Here is a 13,581-nt window from a genome sequence, read left to right on the forward strand (position 1 = left end):
AGAATGTCATAAACAGGTTTTCCATGGTCTAACTACGAAAATATTCAATGTATTAACATTGAATCCTACTTCACGCAAATTCACTTATTGCGGTCAGGTCTGGAACTAATTAACCGTGATAAAACAAGGGATGGGCGTGGTGTACTTGAAGAATGAGCATGCATGTCATGCTTATTTTTGTAAGAATGTTGATTGAGATTATGTTGAATGGAAGTCCAGTTAAACACATTTCTTCTCTGTTTCCAATTAAACTATCATGCAACAGTCAAGGAGTGGACCCCAGGATGCAGAGTCTACCAGGCTGCGGTCTTTGTTTTGGAGACACAAAAACCTCGAAAATTACCTGCAGTAACAGGAAAAAGCCAAATTACCCTGCGGTGACAAACTGAATTCACAGAGGTACTTGACCTAGGCTAGGGCGCAAGGTGCAGGAAGAAGACCTTCTAGACAACACAGAACAGAATTGCACGAAATATATGCAAACCCCTCAGCAAAACGGCTGGGGGGTGATAAGGAGACGCACATAGCATTGAGTTCAGAAAGGCAATAATCCAGCATCTCCCTGCAGCAACTGCGGCCCAAAATAAGGGTCCTAATGGGAGCTGGGCCGCAGCTGTGCCTCGTAAACCCTGCCCAGTCAAGGAGCGCCAGAATCTAAAGAGAAAAGAAAAGGACAAGAACAGGGAAAGAACAACCCATAATACACACAATTGAGCAAAAATTTATAAATTAAGCACCAACAAAAAGTTAACTAAATAGACCCAGACTAATTACACAAATGAGGCACAGCTGGGTAGGACACAAGGACAGGCAAGTCACTCATTCAGTGTTAGGGAAGGAGCGCCGCACTGGATGGTTATGATTGGCTGGCATAATAAGAGGTGACACTGCTGAAAGTATAGGTAAAACCAATGACAGTCAGACACAAAGGAACACAATTTATGGGTAATTTAAGGTGGAAGAGTAGAGGAAAATGAACGGAACTGTATCAGATTCTCCAGAAAACAGCCCAAGATTGATGCTGGGGGTTTGCATCAAATATTTCTGCTCCGCATGGGTCACGATGATCTATAGTGTATCTGCAATAATCTATAGTATATTTGCTGTAGCAACCCAATTCAACTTCACTCCCATGTTGCCCAGAGTCATAACATTGGACTCATATTTCATGGTTTCCAATTCAGTGCATCTCCCAGGAGATCCACCAGCCTGCCCTTTACCCCATATGTGACATTAAAAGGGGATTTAGGCCAAGTTTACACTGCTTCACTTCCAATTTACTTCAGATTTTTTTTTTTTTTTTTTTGCTTTTAAACTTGACCTATTTTATATCAGGCTTTTTATATGACGTATGATCGGGGTACTATCACTCAGCTAAACAAGCGGTGTACGAGACAGAGGATGTTTACCGTGATTATAGCGAAGATTTGAGTGATGTGTCAGTTTTAGAGGCGGAACAAACATTTGGAGATTAAATAGAGAACTTGCAGAACATGGACTTAAGACATGGAGATCAAGATCGGTCGCCTTCAAAACACAGAAAAGTAAGTGTAATTAACTCTGGAGTTGCTTAGTCTTCAATTAATGTTTTAAATAGTCTTCTTAATGAGCATAAAGGGGTTTCTATCGCCTCCTTGATTGTATATGTGGCCGCACATCGCTGCCGCAGCACCCCACCATAAATATATAGCTGTCAAAAGACGTTTATATAACATATAATGATTTGCAGCCTTGTTGCTATCATGGAATAGTGTTTAAAATACATTACAGTATGTAAACAAGACATGACTTAATCTCTTGTGCCAACATTGAGGCAATGGTTGTTGTCTTGTTTTTTTGCCTGTGTACCGGTGGAATAGCATCCTTTTTCAAAATGCATTTATACTGTACTTTCAAGCCAGATGCTTCTTGTAAATGTGTTCCTTCAAAACAGTCATCAGTGAAATGATCACTGCAAAGAACAGAACTTGAGGTGGGCGTCCATCTGTCTCTCGTTCTCTGCATTTGCTACGTCCATTGTTGTCTTAAAACGTACTCTCTTGGAAAAGAAAACAAACTTACAGTATCGGTTGGATACTATGAACACCCAGCAGCAGCATTGCTAAATATACTGAACCAAGTCGACGGTCTACCTGGAGAAGCGTTTGTTTACTCTGCTTCAGCTGTGAGGTGTCACCCGGTTGTTGTTTCTGAAAATGAGGCTGAGCTGCGAGCTAGTTTGTCATGGCTGGTGCCATGAATTATAAACTTAATTTTTGCAAATTTACCGTTCGCTTTCAAAAATCGAACCGTGTAGAACAGAATTACAAACAATATATAACATATTTAAGCAAAGTTGATGATCTTTGAACAACCTCTTTGTCCTGTCACCAATATTGTCCTTCTGGTGAGAAACTCATCAAAGTTCAATTGCCATCAAGTTGTCAGAGTCTGACTCATACAACGTTCAGTCTGTCATAAGTTGAGAGAAGAAAAAGCAGGTTGCCGACTGCCTGCGCAAACCCTTTCATCATCCAGATTTTATGACCAGTGTCCCCATCTATGAAGGTAAAACAGTCATTCTGCTGGCCGTTGATCATTTTCCAAAATGACTCATTTCTTTCCCCAAGTCTAAATTGCCTCCTTACAAAATAGATGGCATTGTCAATCGTGTTCAAGCGAGAAATCATTTGAGAAAGAGGTCCACAATTCATGTCACTCACTTCTGCAGTGTTCTTTTTTTTCTCAAGTATCCATTAAAGTGAAGTAAGAAGAAAATGCTGCATCAGCAAATCAAGCACGTTAGACCCTGTTATTTTACTTTAAGCTTCCTTCCCTGCACATAATGATTCATAATTAAGATCAATGAAATGCAAAGTTATAATATTCAATTCAAATACAACCAATACATACAGCGGATGAAGCATCCATTGACATGCACAACATTGGTTGTGTACTTCTATTGCGCATTGTTCCAAGAAACTTTGAAGATTCATTAAAAAAAAAAAAATCAAAGCTGTTGAACCAAAGCAGCCATTGAAGATTTACTTACAGAGTGGAACCCGTTTAAGTCGACATTGCTGGGATTGGCTGCTATTTTCCTTAAGGACTCACGCTGCAGTGTCATTGGGATGATGGCTGACACGTCCTCTTTGCTCTGCCCGTCCCCCATCGAGCATCGCCGGCCAGAGCGAGTTACCTCTCCTACTCTGGTTCTACCCACTGACTGATCCTATCGTTCATCAGCTTGCGGGAGGAGCGATCACATTAATTAATTGGCTTTACTTTTCTTCATTACATGCATGACTGTACTGTTGAGTGAGTTTGCGCCATGTTTTTGACTTTGACTTATTTTTTAGTATTTCTCTTTGTTTACGATGTAATATAATGCAATATTATTGTATTTTTGTTAAGAAAAAATATCTAGTGTTGCTGCGTGCCACTTGTTGGCACCTTCGTACCACCAGTGGTACTTGTACCACAGGTTGAGAATCAATTCCCTAGAAAAGTAAGTAATATTTTTTCCCGCTTATATTAATATTTGGGCCTTGGCGGAGGTCTACCCCTGACTGAGTGACATTCTGGTTCTATATGGTTATTATAGCATCGCTAAAACACCACATCTAATACTTCATCACAGTACCAGCATCGTTTTTTCTAGGTTATTCTGTTGCTTCCAATGCATCATCTTGCCCTACTAAAACAGCGTCTTATCTTGCTTCACAGTAGCTCGATGGAGCAGTGGCATAGCGGTGTATTTTGCCTTTATTTGGCTCCTCGCTCAGCAGGGACGCCGCCGCAGAGACTGAGATCAGCACTGACAAGACTTGAGTAATGGCACCCTGCTTTGGACGGGAATCTCATAAAGCTTCCGATAGGGCCTTCTATCTCTGTGTAACTAGGATGGATATCTACCCCGGTGGAATTTAGACAGTTTATTTAGGCTCAAAGGAAAACATGCCGCTTCTGTCCATATTGGCTGTGAAGAGAATGTTTTAATTTCCACTGGGGTTCACATCTGTGTGACATAAAGAGAACAAATGTGTTCAGAAACCTTCATCTGAAGTAAAGACCTAGGAAACTGTGCAAATTTGCTGTTTAATGACAATTACATCATCAGGTTCCAGATCATCATTTGAGTAAAATGTATATTGAATTAAATGAATTTTATACAACGTACATGTTAGTGGGTGGGCAGATCAATCCATCGATCTATATAAATCCAATCCAATCCACTTTATTTATAGAGCACATTTTATAAACACTGTTTCCAAAGTGCTGCACAGACTAGCAAAACCATAAATAATAAGTAAATAAAGGAATGTAAATGTAAATAATAAGTAAAAATTACGACAATAAAAACTAAAAGATCAAATAGAAACAAAGAAACGTACTACAATAAAATATTTAAAACAAGAAATCGAAACAATAAAAGCCAAAAGTCCAAGAAGTAGGTAAAAAATAAATAAGTAAATTAAATTTAAAAAACTAAAATAAATAGAACCAATAAAAACTTAAAAAATAATAAAAGACACAGAGGACCACACGACTCACGCCGAGTTAAAAGCCAGAGAATAAAAGTGGGTTTTAAGACGAGACTTAAAGCTTTCAATTTGGGGGCCGTTTTTACATGAGGGGGGAGAGCGTTCCACAGCTTTGGGCCGACAACAGAAAAGGCCCGGTCTCCTCTGGTCTTAAGTCTGGTCTTGGGCACCACCAGTTGGAGCTGGCGTTCGGACCTCAAAGTGCGCGCTGGAGTGTAAATTTGGATGAGGTCTGAGATGTACTGAGGGGCCAGCCCATTCAAAGCTTTAAAAACAAACAATAAAATCTTAAAATCAATTCTAAAACGCACAGGCAACCAGTGCAGGGCAGCTAAAATTGGGGTAATATGCTCCCTCTTTTTGGTTCCTGTTAAAAGCCGTGCTGCAGAGTTCTGGACTAACTGTAAGCGAGAGAGTAATTTATGGCTTATAATATATATATATATATATATATATATATATATATATATATATATATATATATATATATATATATAAATGTAAATAGTCTTGTAGATAGGGTAGCATCAGTAATGGATAGATGCTAGCTATGTTTCACTTCTCTATGTTTATGGTCACAATATGTTTTTTTTTTTTGTTTTGTTGTTGATATTGTTACAATGTCAATATTCAATGTCAACCCTGCGGCTTATACAGCAGTGTGGCTAATTTTTGGCTTAATTCTAATCTTGTGGCATCTCCTTTACTTGAGAACTACTACTAATAGTTTAAATAACGTGCCGCTCGCGAGTCAGCGAGGAAGCAATAGCTCTTTCTTTGGCAGGAGCCAATCACGAGCCATCAGTGCACTTAAAACAAGCTTGTCAACCCATTGGAAGTCAGCGGAGGTCAGTATACACTCCTCATCAAAATCTCAATACCAGTTGGAAAATTGCTAGAATTTGCATTTTGCACATTTGGATCTTAATGTGGTTTTAAGTCGAGCTACAATATGCAAAAACAAGAAGGGTGAGTGAGTTTTTTAATCAGCTGATCAAAAGTTTAAGACCACAGGCTATAAAAGCCAAAATCTGCTCAAAATTGTCTGTGAGGCATTCACACCGTCATGCCCTCCTGACGGCTGAAGCTAAGAAGCGGTCTCTTTTTGAACGTGGTCAAATTGTCGAGCTGCATAAGCAAGGCCTCTCGCAGCGTGCCGCTGCTGCTGAGGTTGAATTCCAGTTCCCTTTTATTGCGTGGTCACGAGGGAGCGCCGCTGTCTTGTCAGCATGTCGTGCGCAACACTGCTAAATTAATCGTGCAAGGCTCTGGCCGTGGCATAAATTTATCATGTAAAGGTATAAATTACAGCGGGGGGGGGGAATGGAACCACATTAATCTTCATAAGGTGGAAGAGCCAAATAGGCAGAAAATATAGAAAATGCCAGATTCTGCTTTGATGAAGGTAAACCTATGCGGTGTGTTGTGTTGTTCGTTGGGCAACATCAAATGTTCACTACAAGAAAAAGCAAAGCAATGCTCAACTTGTACTTATATGCCTTTGGCAGTTCTATAAAATTAAAAAGCATGTTGACATGCTTTTGAAAACAGCGAAAGCAGCACAACTCAGTTAAATAAAAATAATTAAGCAATTAGTACAAGTAATGACTAATCATTTCTAAATTATTTGATTTATTTGGCACAATTTTAGCAGATATTTAACAAATAATTCTTATTAGAATTAACTTCGTTAAGTAATATACTGAATATATTTCCGTGATTCTCAACTGGGGGTTCATGGCCCAAAAGTGGGTCCCAGAGCTGTTTTCAGTGGGTCGCGGGCCGTTAGCTGGGGAAAAAAAAACCAAACAATTATGTAATGACCCAATGTCCGTGAATGCACCTCGCATTCTTGTCTGTGCTATTCTCTTGCTACGCTGCCGCGTATTCTCGTGTGACTTCGAGACGTCCGTCCGACACACAGCTGCAGATATCTGCTGGAGAAGCGCTTGGCGTAAAGAGAAGGACAGCGTCTCACCACTGCAACTCATTTTGTGTTGCAAACAGTCCCTTTAAGTATATTTGAGTGGAAAAATTTCCGCCATTTGGGTCACCACTTGTCATTGAGGGGCGATGGTGGGTCCCGCGGCGAAACCAGTTGAGAAGCACTGATATATTGAACCTCTTAAACCCTGTGCTTGAGAGACTTGCCTAGAAAAGACTTGGGCTGAATCCCCATTAGACCCCTTAGCTCTTACCTTACCCCTTACCCCTAGGTTTTGCACGTTCACGAGAATCAAGTGGTGTCCCAATTCTCCTTAAATGAAGGGGTAAGGGCTAACGGGTGTACAGTTTATTCAACTTTTGGAATCAAACGATGTCTTTACCATCACTCTATTTGTTTTCAGCACACTATTACTATACTGCTGTTACTATTATTGCTGTATTTACAACGGAGTTAATAGCTGTACCCCATCGTTTATGCGGATGTGTCATCCCTGCAGGAGATGCTGAGCCAACTGAAGTCAGCACACCAGAAGAGCACATTGCCACGGCGCTCTGCTTAGAGTTGTTTGCTGTTTTGCAATTAATGTCAGTTTGTAAAAATGTGTTCTTTTATGTGTATATTAAAATGTAAAAAACGATGTAATCACAATCAAGTGGTGTCCCATTTCTTAGTGGCTTCTTCCCCTTGGCCCGAGGCTTTAAAGGTTTGGGGTGGGGGTAAAACAAAGGTGAAGGGCTAAGGGGTGGAATTGGGATTCAGCGATACCCAAAAGAAATCGTGTCTGTGCACCTAAAAGGTCTCCGTGGTTACTGTAAATGTACATATCTTCGCTACTGGATAAGAGTGAGAGTTTTAGCAGTAGAAGATTGACACTTGTGTTAGCTTGTGTTAGCTTTCTAATGATGCTAAGTTTGTTGCATTAGGGTTGTGTTTTGTAAAATTATTCATGACATACGCTGGTCTCTTTTTGCTTGTTTTCGACGTTTGCCCCGTTTAAGTACTTGGGGTTTGAATTGTCTTCTGTTCTTCTAAAATTAGCTTGGTTGAGCTTTTAGCTGATGTTTTTTTTCCTGGTTATGTGGATGTAAAGCATGTGCATATTGAGAAAAGCGTCTTGTAGGAGTTACCATGGTTACACAAATCCAACCACGCTGCCCCCTGCACTGGGGTGAGGCAGTTTTAAGAGGGTAAGAGTCAATTAAGTTTTTTCTCTTATTCGGACAAATGTTTTATCGCATGTGTAAATGACATATTTGCTTACTAAATAAAAAATGGCCCCTCGTAGTTTGTAACTGCTCTCACCATGCACGGCAAGACTGTCTGCCATTCAGTGATGAATCATACATAAGATGCCCTCAAGCTCTGGCACACCAGTGCAGTACCTCTCAAAGTATGTATGCTCACACAGTGACCCAAGTTGCGTTTGATCACAGCAGATAGCCTACCTTGCCTTACATCAGAGAAAGCGCTGTTCTGACAAAGGGCAGACTGCCTGAAGCCTTTTTTATTGGGAAAAATAGCGGGGCACCAACCCCTTAGACAGGGTACATGCCAGGAAAACTAAGGTACTATCACTTTTAGAGTAGCGAAAGGAGGACTTGAAACTGATCATGTTTAATTTGTCCTTTATTAATGTGTATCTACTACTGCTACTATAGTCGTCCCTTGTTTATAATGGTGAATTACAGACCCGACCGCGATAAATGATATAGGATTCAGTGTTAATAATTTGAATATTTTCATAGTAAGAGCATAGAAAACCTGTTTGTGACTTTCTACATCCATTTTTAACATTATTAGAGCCCTGTAGACATGAAATAACACCCCTACAGTCACCTTGACACTGCTATTATTCATTGTTTACACCACATTGCGCAGCTCTCATGCTGCAGGGACTAGCTAGCAAGTTAGCAAGCTAACCAGTTAGCCTCACATTTATTTCTTCTAGATGACGAAGCCAAAAACATCCAGACAAAACTGGAGAACTTTTTTATTTTACTTTTTTTTTTAACTATGCCATGGCTGACTTCATGACGTCATGCAGTGTTCAGGTAACGTAATGTAAGGTAATGTTTTGTGTCATTACTGCCACCTAGTGACCAGAATGCTACATATCATTTGTATTTCAATATGTTTTGACTTCTAATCGACCATAGTCTACCACGAAACTGGGATCATTTATTAATTAATTTCGGAAAAAACGAGATATAGCGGGGGAGCAATAATCCAACCGCGATACTGCAAGGGACGTCTGCAAGGTATTTAGCCAGATTGTGGGCAATACTGCAAATTTTGGTATGAATTCGATACAGAGTTGATACAACACAACAACAACAAAAACACACAGATATTTGTGAAAATAAACAGAAGAGAACAGAATAATATCAATCTCATCGATTGGATACTGATACTACTGATACTACTATCAATATTTGGATCGATCCGCCGTTCCCTTTTGTATACTGCACTCTTTTCATTGTTATATACAGAAGTTGTTTTATATTTCTTATTCCACCAACATTTCCAGGAACCTTACTTATTGAGACCTTTTTTACTTTTAAAATAATTCTCGGCAATCTGTGTGGTTTGCGTTTTACGTGCAAACGTTCAGTCTGACTTCTTTCGGGCTCATTGGCAATTTCTTCAACTTTAATGTGCAATTTAAGCATACCTTGACGTAAGAGTTTGACAGAACACAACCATAAGACATGCTTCGTGTAAATGGCTTCAGTTTGAGCCGTGTGGGTGATAAATGTGTCTGACCTGCGTACCGCGCTTCAATCTGTTCTTTTTTTTTTTGCGACTGGCAACACTTTAGACATCCATGATAACAGGGAGGACTTCATGATAACATATGGACGTGTTGGTGGGTTGTCACCGAGATTACAACAAAGTGTTGCACTTCCATTAGCGTGTCAGAAACTGCAAAGGGATACAGAGGATTTTGCACTGAGAGGCAACTCAATCTAGCAGTTATCTGCTGCCTCTCGAGACGTTGGACGACACGAGCTTTTACTCATGAAGCAGATAAAACGGGTGTTCTGCAGCCAAACATCTATTAAAGATCGCGATTAAGGAGTATCATAAATTAACACTGCTCTTTGGAAAAGTTGGAAAGTTGCTGTGGGCGAATTCCATGGAGAGGTAACACCATCGAAGCCTGCCTTGTTATTTCTGTGAATTTAAGATATGCCAGGTGGAATGGTTATTGTTAGATAAGAAGGGCAGGGGAGCAAAAATAATAAGTAAATACAATTCTGCCTGCTTATTATCTTGCAGGGGGGAGAAAAAAAAAAAGTACCAAAAGCAGCGCTTTTTGGTGGAAATGAACACTAATTAAATGCAAAATGAAGCATGTGATGTCTTATTTGAACGTTTTACTTTAAATGCTTCTTAGCATGCCTAATTAACTTGATTTGTTGAGTTTTTGTGTTGTATTGATCTGTGTGGCGGGGACATTTTTACTGAAGGCTTTATTCCCTGAGACAAGTCAATAACAGCCACGTGGAGGTGTTTGCATCTCCCTTGAAATAAAACCAAGGCCAATTTACTTTCGATTTCAATAGCAGCCCGATCAGGCAGCAAATACCGTAGGTCAAAACTAAGTGTACCCCTAACAGCTAGCTAAAAACACATACCAGCATTGAGGGGACCAAAACCGCAGTGGTGCAGACACCATAAGAGTGTTTACTTAGAATTTATAATTCAGTAATTGAGTTGTTGGGGGGTGGAAAACAGTGGTCGGTCACACCCTGAAGTGGACATTGATTGGCTGTCATTGTGTTTGGGCTTGTGAGGCTCCCATTGTAGTTGGGAGGGCAAGGTGAGGAACGGAGAGGAGATTTCAAAAACGCCCCAACGGCACCACTGATAAAGCGATATGCTTTCTTTGGAAGCCATTTGCTTACCACAACTCAAGTTTAGCCCACCACATCAAAGCAAAGCACCCAGTCGCAAGTGCAGCCTCAGCTAACGTGAGCAGCGAAGACGTTAGCAATTTAATGAGCCATAGCAAAGCTAGTCACCGAACTAAACTCAAAAAGAACTCCCAGCATATGAACAAGAGCACAGCGCCATTACCCCCGGTGTTCAAAACCAAAGGTTGCAGGCAGCACTTGGGACGAGTCTCAAATACAGCAGAACGAAAATGACTCGGACTGCAACTGTTCAAGTTCGTTAAAAACAAAAAAGACGAATTTATAAAGCCACTTTCTTTTGTTATATATCAAAATTATGATCTGCCACAATAATGTCATGACTTTAAATGGAAATACCTCAAAGTGAGGGCTTTTCTCTGCAATTTTAGGTAACATTAAAAATGATTAATTACAGCTCTTCATGAATCAATCTCTCCATTTATTAAATCTCTTGACAGCACTAATCCTCACATTGTTTACTTTCAATTTCTGCATATAAAGACCGTATAAAGCATCCCAATGACGATGTAGGTCCGACAGCTAGCTGAAAACACACGCTCTGTAGGAAGCAAATTGGGTTTTGATTTTCACAGCAGCCCAGTTAAGCAGTGTGAAATAGTGTTGATCCCAGTGACAGTCATTGCAACGTCTTGCTGACAACACCTGCCTGTCCGTGTTTATTTTCAAAACCCATGGCAACCGGTTTAAGCAGCAAATATGCTGATTCAATACACTCAGTCTGGGTGCGGAATAAAAAACCACAGGTGCTCCGAAGGGACCAAATTTAGTTTGGATTCTACAGCAGCCTGTTTAGGCAGGAAACATGTTATGGACAAAATTCCTTATGCCTCTCGCCAGTTGCGATGTATTGAAATTGATCAGACTGCTTCAAGAAAACGTATGTGTTCCCAACATTCATACAAATCAATCATATTCCATATGATTAACCAAACTGTGAGTGATCAACGACCCGTTTCGAGTGCCAACAGCGGTTTAATGCATCTAACCATTTTCAACACCATTTAGGATGGCGTTCTTGTTCACTTGCTGTAGGTTTGCACTAGTAGAAAGGCTACAAACTGTACAAAATCCAGATCAATTTAGGGAACATAGGTCAGCAACCTCAATTGCCTGCAAGCAGCTACCCAAGAGCCCTTGCACTTAGCCACAATCAATGGAATCGCTTACTGCAGCATTATCAACCGCAAACAGCACCACATTATCCATCATTATCTCTGTCAGGGCTGCGAAGCGTTGGCCAAGACTCACAATCAACTGTTCTAGTATGATGGACACAAGAATCACCTTTGCATAGACTACGGAAATGTGGGAAGTGTGTAATTTTCAGAGAATAATGCATTCAGGAGGGGGGAAAAAAGTTGTGATATTACAAGAATGAGGTTATCGGTGGTTAGCCTACAAGTATTTTAGGGGGGTGCCCAACCATCCCAAGGAGGTCAAGTTAGTTTAATTGTAATTGCTGAATAGCGCCAGATCACAACAGAAGTCATTTAAGGATACTTTTCATACAGGCTAATACACTAATACTCATACAAACTAAAGAGCTTCATATTATTTATCTTAGCTATATGATAGCATGTAATTGCGGTCTATATGGTAGCCACAGTTTGTCATCTGCTTCTCTGTATCACATGCAGAGGAGTGATAGCATTAATTAAACGACACAGCTTCACCTCGACTTTGCGGATTTGTTTTTATATTGCTATGGAAGCTCGTGAAATGTAACTTTGCAGGAGCAATTGTTTGAAGGACCAGAATTCCCCTTATTTCCACTACTTTTTGAAAAAAAATCCTGTATTTTCAAATGCAAATGCTGAGAGGTATGCAAAAAAACACAGGTATTTGCGAAAATAGATATCTATGTCGTCACGTTAGCATCAATCTGATACCGATGTAAAACTAGTGTATGTACATCCCTGATCAAAATTTGAAAACCAGTTGTAAAATTGCAAATATTTACATTTTGCACTGTCTGGGATTAAGTAAAGCTTCAAAATGCAAAAAGACAAAATGGGAGTGAGTAATTTGGAGTAAGGACTTTATTGCAAACAACCATTAAACTGAGTGTTCATCAGCTGATAAAACGTTTAGGACCATATCTAAAAAAAAAAAAAAAACAACCCTAAAATAGAAATAACATTTTCAAAAAAAGGTTCAGTCATGATTAGTTGCCTCATTCTTGTTAATCACCTCTAAAATTGGTTTGGGCATGCTTGATGCCAGTGTTTCCAGGGGTCTCGTGGGAATGTTGCTCCAGGTGGTGAAGAGGGCATCTACTATTTGGAATTGATGTCCATTTTTGGAAACTTCCCTTGCCAACCATCCCCAAATGTTGTCAATTGGATTTAGAGCAGGGGAACACGCAGGATGGTCCAAAAGAGTGATGTTTTTCCCCTGGGAGAAGTCCTTGGTCAGGCGTGTATTGTGAACTGCAGCATCGTCCTGTTGAAAAACCCAGTCATGACCACACAGGCGAGGGCCTTCCTGTCATGAAGGATGCCCCCGGCAATATCTCCACATAGCCAGATGCCGTTTGACGCCCCTGCACAACCTGAAGCTCCATTGTTCCATTGAAGGAAAAAGCACCCCAGATCATGATGGCGCCCCCTCCACTGTGCCGTGTGGAAAACATCTCAGCCGGTAACACTGGAATCCACCAGGACCATCAAGGTTACATTTTTTTCTCATCAGAGAATAAAACTTCCACATTTCAATGTCCCATGTTTGGTGCTCTAGTGCAAATTCCAAACGGGCAATTTTGTTGCGTTGAAGGACACAAGGCCTTTAAAGACGTTCTTTTTTTCTTAAAGCCCTTCTCTCGTAGATGCCGTCTGATGATTATTGGACTGCATCCGGCACCAGTAACAACCATCCTTTGGGCCGAGGATCATCCCGTGTCTTGACGGACAGCCAATCGGATCCTTCGGCTCATGGCCGGTGAAATATTTTTGGGTCTACCACTTAACTTTTTTGTTCCATAATCCTCAGGATCTTGGAAGAACTTTAAAACGACTGTCCTACTGCGTCCAATCTCAGCAGCAATGGCCGACTGCGAGAGGCCTTGCTTATGCAGCTCAACAGTCCGACCGCGTTCAAACAGAGAAAGCTATTTCACCTTTGCCATCAAGAGATCCTGACAGTGTACACATGACAGAAAATGATATTGAATCCA

Source organism: Dunckerocampus dactyliophorus, chromosome 15 (genome assembly GCF_027744805.1).
Source record: "Dunckerocampus dactyliophorus isolate RoL2022-P2 chromosome 15, RoL_Ddac_1.1, whole genome shotgun sequence".
NCBI lineage: Eukaryota > Metazoa > Chordata > Actinopteri > Syngnathiformes > Syngnathidae > Dunckerocampus > Dunckerocampus dactyliophorus.